General features: G+C 51.2%; 1 long non-coding RNA gene across 1 annotated transcript; it reads left to right on the top strand.

Annotated features, from left to right (window-relative positions):
* Positions 1-10,162: 10,162 nt before the first annotated feature.
* On the top strand, positions 10,163-11,302 carry LOC119107047 (uncharacterized). The gene is made up of 3 exons (XR_005095188.1): positions 10,163-10,578; positions 10,731-10,883; positions 11,229-11,302. It is a non-coding gene; the product is annotated as an uncharacterized LOC119107047 (long non-coding RNA).
* Positions 11,303-13,552: the final 2,250 nt, after the last annotated feature.

Here is a 13,552-nt window from a genome sequence, read left to right as displayed (position 1 = left end):
AAACTGTTTGCTCGCATTAGCCTTGACAGATAGTCGGCTTTCATAATCTTCTCGTTTGTATGCTACATACGAATGATAACGAAATTCAACCCTAAATAAATGCCGTTGGTATAGCATAATGCATTAGAATGTGTTGAATGACCTGGAACACATGGGGCTGGAGAAGAAGCTTGTTGTGATGATAACCAACGGTTCGGTAGTTTGGATTGCATCCGTAAATAACACCGTTTATCTAAACTCAATTCCGCTTGCTCTTTTAAATACCTTGGCAGGTTGTACGCCCCTACACTCGCTTGAAGAAGAATGAAGAATGATATGATGCAAAGATTCGATAAAATACAGTTCTGACTCAAGTTAGTGCACTTTTCAACGGCTAAAAGCCTTTCCAGTGTTAGAGGCTACTGCGGTGGAGGCCCCGCAATCACAAGACTATAACCCGGTGTTATCAGATCCGAGCAGAATAAAAGATTGAATGTGTACTTCAAAAGCTTGGCTGTCGGAAATATTTGAGGAGTGCGGGATCTCACCTTAGATGGCAATTGAAACCAAGGAACGAGGGGATGGCCTTCAAAGCCTCCTTGACAGATTATCCAGACTCAGTTTTTACCTTGACCGCTAGTCGCATGATTCACATTTACAGGCAGGGCTGTCCGCGGAAAGAAAGCACTTACAAAGTAATAACGGATGAAGGTGCAGGGGTGCTTGACAAGTAAGGGCTCGTATCAGCCAAACGCCACCAATCAGAACTGAGCGCGATGGCGCATCCAACGATAAGACCTCTTTCTATAATTGAGGCCTTAGGACGACCTCAGCAGCTGATGCTATATGACATCGCCCGCTTCTCACCCACAGCGTGGAATCGAACCTCGTACCTTCGACGCGCAACCTACCCATTACGCCACCGGCAACCCATCCGAGGGCTCTTGGTGCTGGTTCGTAAATAAGGAGTGACACCATGAAAGGCTTTGCTTTCGCTACCCCGACTCAAACAGCCCTATCAGCGAACACAGAGCAATAAACAGCTCACAGAAACAGCCACGCCAACCACCAAATCAGTGTTTGTGGCATGAGAGAAATGAGTTCGAGACCATTCAGCGCCCAGACAATCTTGCCCAAGGCCGCATAACCTCGTCCCCATATGAGCTGCCACAAGCCATGTGACCCGATCCGCAGAAGCGCACCGTGAAGGGCGTGATCAGCAGGTCACAATTACCCCAACCGCAAGGGTGGACCCATTTCGGCCACTGATTGTGCAAAAGGCACAGTGTACCTTGCAGAGAGACCACAAGCGGGGAGAACACCTCTGGCAGGTTAATCACTTGCAACCTTCCGTAAGCGTATGCTTCTGGACCAGGTCGGCAGTATAACCGTCAGACGACCGCCGCTTGTGAAAGCCCTACTGCGGAAGACCGAAAAGAACTGAATGCTGTATTTTGATTTACTTGTAAGCTTCGAGTGCGGTGATAACGTCAATCGATGCGTGGCATGCCTGTGGCATAACGATGAACCGGATGGCCAAACCATGCCCGAGGGCATGGAATTCAAGGCCACGTACTGCGTCTATCCCCAGCGAGGCTTCGTCAGGCTTCGCCACGCCTTGTTGCCATTTTCCCAGGGCGTGACAGGCTCCAGCCGCCGGTGTCGGTCGCGCCTCTGTTTCGGCGCGACGAACCGCAACACCGGCGAGAGAGCGGCGATATGGTGCGCCCAGATCGGAGGCAGCACCCAGGGCCATTGCGCCATAGACGCGCTGACACACCGCGCCTCCGTCATCCCAGCCCGGCGCCGAGGACCGCCGCACTGGGCGCGTCACCAGCCAGGTCACATTCCGGCCCGGAAACTATTGTCTCGACTCCTCAGCGACTCCCGACCAGACGACGTGCTTGGAAAGAACTTAGCATGCGTCCGGCACCGACCGTTGCATACATATTACGACCCGACAGCTGCGATCGCGTTAAAAGCCTCTCAGCCCCGGCAGCTGGGGCGAAAATGAAGGGCGCGGGCCAGCGGGCATTAAAATTCCGACCGCACAACATGCAATGTGGAAATCTGATAAAGGGTTCGCGGCACATCGGCCACCTGACTCACGGACCACCTCCAGCGGACGGGCGCAGCAATCTCCGCGCCCTCCACATCACACTCTCCGCAGGTGAGCTCCCCGTGCGTTTAACCACGTTCGGTTCGAGCGCCTCTCGAGGATTTCCGCCGGCGCGGCGAATTCGCGTCCGGTAAGCGATCGCCGTGCGCTCTGCGAGCGTGCCCTGGAGGGTGTCGGGATCGTTTGGCGCCGGCGTGCCCGGAATTGGCGTCGACGGCGGCGTGGTCGCGGCACAAACAGTCGGCACCGACACGGCCTGCAGGCGCCGCCCCCATTGATCAGCGTCGCCGCGACTTTATCCGGCGCATTTCACACGTCGCCGCTCGGACGCGATCTGGCGGTGCACGGGCGCTGCCAGATGGCGCTGCGGGGACGCGCCAGGGCTGCCACATGGAGTGCGACGGCGGTGCCATCGACGCCGGTGACCGCCTGCCGGAGGTCATGCGTAAGCAGCCCGCTGCGCGGCGTCCGTGCGGCTGGCTTGTGCTTACGTGCTTCGGGCCGGCAACGCTTTGATTCCCTGATCGAGAAGAACACACGTCTCAACACCCGCGCTGGTACAGGGCGCTCGAGTCATTCGGCAGCGACTGCATTCACTTCAAACTAAGCATTTCACCATCTTGGTGAGAACTTCCCGCGTCGTTTACTTATATTTGCAGTCATTTTATCTTGAGTGGAGCGGTCGGATTCGTGTACTCCAAATAAAGTTGAATGCGTGAAAATGTCATAAGACATAAAGCTATTCAAATAAAACACATTCAGGAAAATGGATACATCTTTCAGTAACGTATTTAAGATATGAACAATCAGAGCACTTATAATACATACAACAAGTAGGGCAAAGCGCTTCGGTAATATCCTTAAGCCTTTTATACCTTAACCAAACAGTCATCGCAAGAAGAATTTTGCATTTCAGCTTGGACTTCTTAATTCCTAGAAAATGTTATGAAACTTAGGCTACTTTGATGTGTGTTGGTGCTCACCTTTAAGACACCGTAGCGAAGTGAGACCCAGTGGATAGGCATATAGTGGGCTGCAAGCTTATTTTGGTCAGAATTGCTGCAAATAGATTGTCTTTTTTGATGGATCGTTCCGTTCCGGCGAACGGCATCTTTGTTGGTTGTAATCTCGGAAGGCCAGCTGTACCCGCCTTGTCACGATGACGTCCGTTAATCAGGCGCCTATTGTCTGAGCTTCCTCCCATTCGCGAAGCGGAGCGACGCCTCCAACCACCGAAGCTCCGCTCTCATGTTGCGACGAAATCAACGACGACTCCACACTTGTCCCTCAAGCCGCACGCACGCCTTTGAGTGTCAGCTTGCTGTGATGAACACACCGACGCGCGACATAGCGCACACCAAAGCTGCTATTTAAAGCTTAACATATTCGGAGATCGGGGGAGGGGGCAGAGCCCACAGGCCGCCGACATAACGCACTCACGCTGCCGTGGAGCTCAGGTCTGTCAACGGATACCGTTTGTGAAGCATTGGCAAGCCTTTTGGCCGTCCCCGCTGACAACGCGCCTCCGCCACAGTACGTACAGACAACTGCTATAGCAGCATGAGGCCCTCATGCACACGTCTGTTTACACAGCGGCCCGAAGGGTGCACGCCCGATGAAACGGCTGCCGACGGGTTGGAATGTTTATTTATCAGCGCCGGAGCCGCTCAGCCACGTCCGCCTCGGCGGCGTCCGAGTGGCCGATGTGACGCACGGAACGTCTCCGCGCCTCTGCTGCCAGCTGCCGGGCAGACGGCGCCCCAGCCCGCGACGGCAGAAGTGATGCGCTGAACGCCGCCGCGCCTCCGCCTGGCCAGGCGGCGAGCGCTCATGTCTGCATGCCTGCATGGAATGGCATAGCGCGGCATTCTGCGACTGACCTTGCACAATCATGATCAATTCCCACATTCTCCTGGCTAAATTTGCATGTTTGAGTCTCCAAATCGAGCAAGCACGGGACGACACGGGGTTTCCGATTAACAACTTGATATCTCCTTTTTGGGAATTCAAGAACTAAACGCTTGGATTAACCTGTATAAACAGCTAGCTTTGAAAACTTCTGTACACGAGTGTTATCAATAGGCAATTGGCATTAACAACAATTTTACATCGTATATGAATAGCAAAGAAGTAAATACCAAGCTTCATTTGTATAATGTTATAAACTAAAACATCTTGAATCCTCTGGAGCGTCAGGAACATGTGCCACAGCCTGCGTAGCGAAGGGTGGCAGTTGCGGTTCAATACATACCGAAGTGGGCTTCAAGATTTGCATTTATCTGTGTGTGGGGGGGGGGGTGTAGGTATGTGTGTGTGTGTGTGTGCGTGTGCGTGTGCGTGTGCGTGTGCGTGTGCGTGTGCGTGTGCGTGTGCGTGTGCGTGCGTGCGTGCGTGCGTGCGTGCGTGCGTGTGGGTGTGGGTGTGGGTGTGGGTGTGTGGGTGTGGGTGTGGGTGTGGGTGTGGGTGTGTGAGGGGACAGTGACCAACCGTCTGGTATGGACTTTCCAACCCGTGAGTCTCCAGGAACGGGTAGTGAAAACAGATCGCGGATAATCTCATAAGCCCTGTAAGAGCGTGCGTACCCGGAATATACTCCACTCTATTATAAACCGCTTTTAACGGCCTAATGAGAGAGCTCTGGGAACAAGAAGGCAACGTCTGCAGACGGCTGATATACAATGCACAGCAGGAGAGCTGTTCATGTTTGGCTTCGGCAATCGTTACCTCACGCCTGATTGTGAACATCATTGTTTAGAACGATTGAATGGGACATTTGGTCGGAACGAGTGAATTCCTTCGATTTACGCTAAAAGGAACTGCAAAAGCACAGCTGTAATTTTCATAGGCGCCTCACGCCTGATCGCGAATGTGGCGTACCCGTCACATGCGGCACATGTTGGCGGGATGACCCGAGCATGCATTAGTGGCAAGTTGTGCAGCTGCGAGTGCATGTGGCGGCGTCGTTTTATTGGCAGGGCTGATTTAATTGCGAGGAAGCCTTCCAGTGGTGACTGCCTTCACTCGGAGGCATTTTCGTGCTCAGCGGGCCGGAGCCGTGCCGAATGACGCTGCCTTCAGTCCCAAACCATGGAGCTCAGGGTTTGCCCACATATTTTTACAAGGATTTTGCACATTTTAGCGTACGTCTTTCAGCATGTCACAGGATTTGAAGTTCTTTTTCGTTAATACCTGTGAATGTGTGAAACAAGACTTTCACTATTATAGCACTGCCGCAACATATTGCCGGCGTCGCTGAAGTCGCGCTTGGGTCTGCTCTAGCCTCCGATATTACGTCACCATCGTCTCGAGCGTGAGTCGTCTCGCCGTCGGTCTGCCGGAGTCATAACTCACCGACTCCGTTAGTTTCACATCTCACCTCCGTAGGACGGCGGGTTACCGGCTCCATAAGCGCCCGCTGCCCGCCGCCCGCTGCCCACGGGTGCGCGAGGCGGCCTTGCATGTCCCATCCATCAGCCGACACACAATATCGGCCGGCCCGTGCCCGGTCCACGGCTGTGCCTGCCGACACGGTGGCTGCTTCGGACGGGAACCGCCGACGTGTTACGCTGGACTTGGCACACGCTCGGGGAAGGGGCATGGCCCGTGCGTGCACTGGTGTGGGAGCCAGTGCGCGTGTTCACGGATGTTTTTGCGCCTCTTTTCCTCCAACACCATGTGTAAACATTATGCTAAGTTTTATCAAAGCTCGGAAGAAGAGGGAGAATGATGGCAACCACACCCACCTATACGCCCCAACCACATATTTATGTGCCTGTAAGGACATTTGTACTGCGCTGGTTGAGAGGTGCCATTCCGCCCCGCAATAACGATGCTCCATTCTGTCGAGGTGGTGAAGAGACTTGCGTCTCTTGCCTGAGGCACATCGCTTCAAGACTTGAGTGTGCCAGGCGGAGGCGTATGTACTGCAAGCGCACGCTCTCTCCAACTATGTTAGCATCATAAGTCACTCGACACGCATGGAATGGTATGATGGCATTCAGCACCACGGTATGTGATCACTTCCGGCAGACCTTCAGCAGTGATATGGGCCTGGTCTGCTCCATGCGTTTTCTCTGGTATGGCCTGCGATATGCGCTGCACGAATCCCGCCAGTCAGTTGTTGCATTGCTCTCTCGATTTGTTTTGCCTTTTGTCGTCGGTCCCCACAGGCACGAGAATATGCAGCGGAAGAAGAGAGTGTTGGGTCTCCCCCATCTTCCGAACATTGAGATGAAGTCAATTTCAAATACACACACACACACACACACACACACACACACACACACACACACACACACACACACACCACACACACACACACACACACACACACACACACACACACACACACACACACACACACACACACACACACACACACACACACACACACACACACACACACACACACACACACACACACGGCCACACACACACACACACACATATATATATATATATATATATATATATATATATATATATATATATATATATATATATATATATATCGAAGTGCAAGAAAACACATTAAGGTCTTTTTGTTTGGGAACATGACATATCCCAATCGCTGGTTAGCTGCTATGAGCTAGCAAGGGAAGCCATGAAGCATCCGTGGCCTCTCTCTGCTCAACTATGCCTGCGTTCCTCGCTCGACACGCGCCGCCTCCGCGTCTGATTTGGAGATACGGCACGCCGGGCTGGTGGTCTGTCGTCCGGCTTCGGCGAACACGCGCTCCCACGAGAGCTGACTAAGCCGTCCCCACCGTTTTACGGGCTGCCATATCCGGCTGCCATACCGGCTGCCATGCCCGGCGCCGAACAAGGAATGGCGCGGCCGCTGGGCCGTGCAAGGGATAAAATGCCCGAGAGTGACTAATAATTAGCGCGTAATAGCTGTTTAGACGGCGCTTGAGTGGTTAGCCAGGAGTGAAGAAATAGTGGGCTCGAACTGCAACCAGACGCTTAAGTCTAGCTCGGGAATAAATAATGGAATAGAGGCACAATCCCTGAAATGAATTATGAAATCACGGTATTGACAACTGACAAAAAATGAATATTGACAAGATTGATGACAGAGTAAATCGTTCCGATACGATTTATCATAAGTGAAAATGTATATGAAAAAATATACTTAATGAAAAGCATAAATGAAACTAATAAATTGGTGGGCGAAATGACACAATTGAAGATAAAAAGACTGAATTTCCTGTCTGACACCATACCGTAAGTAAAAGCCTCAGCCGCCCTTCTGATGCGGGGAAATCGTTCGCTCACGTGGGAGTCTTTGAACGTTATCACAGACAGGAAGCCACGCTACGTGCAACGTCTTTAAACACTTAGACTCATCCTCAGAATATGTGGACCAGGAACGGTGCCTCGGAGGTAGGAGTAAATGTAGCGTGGCTTTACAATAACTGTCTATGTAAATGGTCGTCATAACGCAGGTTTCATCCATGCCTTTGTAAAATGCATAGATATGTTGGCAGCCTGGAGCGACTGTGCAGCCGACGCTGACAACGCATCATTGGAGACCAAGAATGATCACCGATTGTTATGTTATGAGACCGAACACCTAACTGTTATGAGAGCTACAAGAATGATAAGTTATTAAAATTTTGAAACTTTCGAACAGCGTGTTATAGCACAAAATTTTAGCACATTCCTGAATCTCTCCATCAGCTGCGTGCTTGTGGTACAAAAACATTTAAATGTCTTTTAAATAATTGCTTAAAACGCCCGACCTCATACATTTTTACAGCATTTTAAAAAGGCAGGCGGTGCCTATAAACCACTTGAAAATTTACGCGTAAGGTGTAGCAATGGTTAAGACTTAAGGATTTAAGCAACTGAACAGGTCTCTAGATGTTTCTCAGATCCAAGTGCTTGTAAGACGTATTAGAACGAAAATTAGCAACTGAGAAGGCATTTGGATGTTCCTCTGTTCCGCGTGGTTTTATCACATAATATTATGATGAAGCTGCTTGTAAGGTAAAACATTTTCTAGGATATTTCTACTTCTTAAACCTTTCCGACCGTCCTTTGGGATCATACCACCGTGGACCATGAAGCAAATGTACCAAACAGTCTTTTATTGAGGCGCTTAGGACGGGGCTCACCATCCCGCGTGACTGCGAGTGATGCCTGGACGTTTCCACGATAACAAAAAGTGGCATAATGGTAGTGGTGTCTCGCCGTTCCAAAAATATGTTGAGCTCCACCTTCACTTCGAGAGTATCTCCCCAGCCATAATGCTGTGCGTCCGAACATGTGAGTTCCACAGAACTCGAACCAACAATTCCAACGCCGTATTTTCCACTCAGCATGAAGACATATGGGTGGACAAAGGTGGCGCTGAATGGTAGGCCATTATCGCGCTCCTCGTAGCTGACCCCAGTCACGAAGCCGAGAATGAAGTCACATTGCTATTCCGTGCGACCCTTATCATAGCGGCTGGTTCAAAATGCCGGCCGCGGCTGCCGAATGTTTTATGCATGCTGTGTTTATTCGGGAGGCAGACCACACAGCCTTGGGTGGACTGGAGCAGTGCACTCTGCATGGGGACGGTCCCACTGCGACCCCAATATCCCGACCTCACCGACATGCCGCGTCCTGGTCCCGCCTAGCCGAAACTACCCGGCCCAGCCGGCACGACAGCAGCCAGCTGTCGTTTTGAATGCAATGTCCCGGTTACGACGCGGCGTTAGCGTCCTCGCGGTCCTAACCGTGAAGCCAATGTCTCGTCGCGCCATAGCATTACCTTCCAGGCCTCAACACGATGTGAGTTTATCGGTGCCACTTACATGCAAATGACCCAGTTTACCCGTGATGTGGGTGCAGCGACACACCGTAATTGCTTTCCTCACAATGCCGTCGTCGTCCACTATCCAGCTGCACGGAGAGCCTCAGCGTCGTCGGGCCACTCTTCGGCGGCGCCGGCGCCGGACGCGGGCCGGCCTCGCGCCGGCGGGCCCCGGGGCCTGCCGGGGGCATGTGCGGGCGACAGCCGGGCCCGCTCGGTAAACAGGCCCCTGTCCGGGCTCAGTGGAGCGTGCGACGCAGGCCGGCAGGAAGGTGCTCGCGCGGGGGACGAGCGAGCGGGAGGCGCCGGCCGCTGCGCAGAACCTAACGCCGAAATTCAAAATGGTGGTACGCGGTAGGCTTTCAGCTAGTCGTCGAAAGCAAGCTGTTTACCCTTTTGATACGCGCATGTTATTTTCTATATAGTATTTTCATTCTATTATTCTATTCGATTATTTTACTAAAACAACTAATTTTGTAGAATGCATCTAGTCCCAAGTTAGCAGCGATGAATTTAACGTCGTCATATACCCGCGCATAATTTGTTTCGATCTTATACTTAGCCCAAGTCAAATACGTCTGGTATCACCCGAGTCTCTTCACACAGATGACTGTGCTGCCTGTAAGATTGCGTTGTCCACCCTTATCAGTAAAATGCTGACAACACATTTTACTGGAGCGCGAAAGGTCCTTATAAATAAGTATGCGACGCAGTCTTAATCATTCCTGTTCGGTAGAAATTAGAAGGTCGATAACATTTTACGCATGTGGTGCTGAGAATGTCAAACAAGCACCACTCCCTGGCATTATTTTGCAACCTTTATTCCGTAAACTGGACCCGAGGAGAAATGTGGCAAAACATCCGGATCTCAAAGGTGCTTGCGATCTCAAAGATGCTTCACCAAAATTTCAAAAAGGGGGTGCTGGATGCTGGGTGCTGAAAATGTTTCAATAAAACTCATAACCGGATCCAGAATGCCTGAATATTATGTGCCGAAACTTGAAAATGAAGCCTGGTTCCTAGAAATTTGCTGCTTCAGGACTCAAGTATCGCACCACGGGAAACATTCCTGAGGTCTATACACATGCTTTTGAGAATTAAATAACATAATATAAAAAATAATGATATAATATAAAGAGAATTAAATAATAAGTAGTAGAGGATCCCGACGCCTTAATGCTCATGCTTGACATTGTCTCATTGATACGTACGTACGTCTCAACGTACGCAGCAACTAGGGCATTGCCATGCGGTGTCAGATCTTGCAACAGTATGACATATTTGAGGCAGCTTATTCAATTTGACATAACCATAAAACACAGTGCCTCAGTTTAGTATACGTTATCAGCAACGAGGTACAACAACATAATGTTGGATCCGCATATGATAGCACGTTTTTAAGTGACGTGAAATTTATTTTGCAGAATACGGATAGCAATGGCACATGGCCTCGGGCGCCTTTCAGCACCACCATAACATTTGGTGCAGATTGCTCGCGAACCACGCGTCCTGCGACGATTGGAACGGCAAATTTTCGATCAACATCTAGTTTCTTTAGATTGGCATAAAAACAACACAAACAGAATCGAGTGATGTCTCATCAAGAAACAGGCTTTCAACAGCCTTACCTTGGAATTACCTGGAGCCGAGAAGTGCACGTGCGCTTTAGTCACATAAGGTAAGAAGTGGTATGCAGCAACTAATGCTCCTCGCGCATGTCTCTCCTAACTGTCTTTCGTCTGTACTTTTTGTCCGTCATTAACGCAGATTGTCTTCAATTCTGAGGGCAAACGAGCATGGAATAAAAGCGGTGGGTTTTCCATTTTCCAGCTGTCGTTGGTGACGACTGAATATCCGGTGGCGCAGACCGCACGAGCCCTGGCATTCCGGTCACATACACACCGGCGACATCGGGGATCAGACCGCACGCGCCGAAACGCGCCGGGATCCGGCAAACGGCTGCAGACGGGGCACCACCGCATTGTATGTTCGTTGGGGCGTTCATTTCAAAATAACGTTCGTTTTGAAGCCGGGATGTCGCAGTTTTGGCAGTAATGCCGCGCAAACAATTACGGTTTTGACCTTGGTTTTGCTTGGAAATGCCGTGCTCGAAGGCTGCTATGAAGAAATTGCTCACACTGTGTGACCTCTTGGCTGGTAGTCTTCAAAAACACATTAATAAAGTACAAATTGTACAATAAGAATATGACATTTTACCACCAAAGAAGTGTTGCTCCCTCCCTTGTTTTGACTCCTTAGCTACACCTTGATATATCCTGTTTTTTTTCGTCGACACGCCACCTGCCACCGGCGATCGCTTGTCGTCAGATTGGCGTGAAGCCTCCAGGCACGGAGAGGTGCACCTGCTCACCTGCGCCCACGGACGAGGCGCTGCTCCCCAGCGACCCGCCCCTGGCAATCGCTCTCCTCATGCGTTGGCTCCGGTGCCAAATGCCGGACCAATGGCCGACGGGCAGCCGGCCGGGCTGCGGCAGCCGCGTGGCCGCCGGCGCCGCCGCCAGATTAGTAACCGCCGCCGGGCCCGATGGAGATGGATGCCCGGCCTCTGGTCAAATTACGCCGTTCGTAGGTTTCAATTTAACGCCGAAATGTCCCTCCGCTTATATCACGTGTGTGCCGTGCCCCTACGCTCATGCCGCCGTTTGTCTCACTTACGTGTTAAATGACATTGCATCTTTGGCCGTGAAAGAGACTGCGCGACTATGGCGTGCTTCGAAGAACCTTATCGCGTACCCCTCCTGCCTGCTAGTACCCCTCCTGCCTGCGAAGTAGCGAGATGGCACACACCGCTGCGCACTTGTGCACCACACAAACCGAGTGCCGAATGTAAGCGCGAAAGGGAAAGATACCGCCCAAGCCAGTTCCGATGCATTAGTACCAGGCTGCACAACAGACACCAAACAAGTTTCGTCGCCTTAGAAGAGCCTGAAGCGAACGATGAGGTTCACGAAGAACAATGGACAACAATGGGCAACGCATATAGACTGAGAACGTATTTTTGGCTCGAACGGCGTGTTCAGAGAAGCGACCATAAAAAACCAACAGCGCTTCGGCCTGCTCGCACTGTTGCACTTCATATCAGCGCTCAGCCTGCTATCAAAGCCAAACGACACCGACTGGCCTACGCGCTTCCTCCGCTCAGCTTCGGTCGTGCCATCTCGACATCGGCGAGCCGCCCCCCGCCGGCGGCGACGACGACGAGCGCCGACGAGCGCGGCCCGGGGCGGGGTCGAGATCGTCGCCGGCGACGCGGACCGGAGGGCACTCAACCGAGTCAGGCCCGGCACCGCCGCCGGCCAGGCAGCGGGGCTCGGCCGCGGACGGGCGACGGCGAAATGTGAAATCAGCCGCGACGCAGAAAAAACGACCGGCGGCGGTCAGCGTTACGGCCGACAAAGGGTGGCGCGCGGTGACTCAATGAAAGTTATGATGGACATGGGAGACGGATTTGGAAAAGCGTTGATAGATTCTGAACAAGCGTATGATAGCACTCAAGCGACATCTGTAGTCTTGTTATTCGTTACGGAAATAATGCTAGGTATATAGTTAGTTTGGATAGGATAAGCCAGAGATGTAGTTTCGCAAAATATGTCAGAGGCTCAGCGAGGAAAGTGGCCAAACTTGCATACCGATGCTCATATATAGTTATGAGGCACCTGCATTCGATGGGTTATGTGGTGTCCATGTCAATGCATGAAGGCACAGTACAATGTCCACGGTGTGGACATCGCTCTAAGCCGTGTGTGCAAATACCCACGGCAAAAGGTTTTGTAAAGGATTGATGCAAAAGACGTTATTCATTTTTAAATCGCTGTATTGAACAATTGAACTATCACTTGCGCAATGTTTTTCGCCGTGACGTTATCAAATACAATACGGCCATCATTAAAAACAGGTGGTTGTGGCCTCTCGCAGGCCCATGTTTGGGCCAACACTTTGTCGGTTATTACAGCGCAAAAAATCAAACTCCTGACAAAAATACAGGTTCTGAATGAACTGGGAGGACAAACGCAGCTTTGTATGCTTAAGTATGACACAGTTTTTGGCACACTCACACATTCAAACATCCAAATGACCTCTTGTCATACAGCAAACCAAGATTTCACATCTCGCTAGTCATTCCAGCAGCTACAGCACGCAGTCGCAAAGCGTGGTAAATGTCCCGAATAATCCTCCCCGATTAAACCTTGGAATACATGACGTCATAAAGATTGACGCATAGCTTTCACAGCCCTTCAACTGGCTCACCTGTTATCGGTACCGTCGGCTGGTGTGGACATTTTCTATTAAAGTGTGTCAAGAACTGTCCCCCCAAAAAATTGATGCTATTGCTAGATGCGCGTGTGGCGTGTTTTATCTCACATGCATGTGTTTGACTCATGAGCATTACACAAGCACAAAACTCACGATCAAATCAACGCATATCAGCATCAAATACCGTGTTTCATAAACCACGAGCAGGTAATCCGCATGTGCATGCATGCTTTAGGTGCAAACCACATCAATCCGCCAAGCAAAACGAAATCATGAGGTAGCTGTCAATGCCAGGTAGGTATACGCTGAGAATCCGGCATGCATTGTACCCATCAACCCGCGCAAGAGCTACCTAACACTGGCCTGGCAGCGCCACG

This window comes from Pollicipes pollicipes, unplaced genomic scaffold (genome assembly GCF_011947565.3).
Source record: "Pollicipes pollicipes isolate AB1234 unplaced genomic scaffold, Ppol_2.1 Scaffold_6686;HRSCAF=7923_pilon_pilon_pilon, whole genome shotgun sequence".
Taxonomy (NCBI): Eukaryota; Metazoa; Arthropoda; class Thecostraca; order Pollicipedomorpha; family Pollicipedidae; genus Pollicipes; species Pollicipes pollicipes.
The sequence above is the reverse complement of the archived record's forward strand: the minus strand, read 5'-3'. Positions and strand labels throughout refer to the sequence as shown.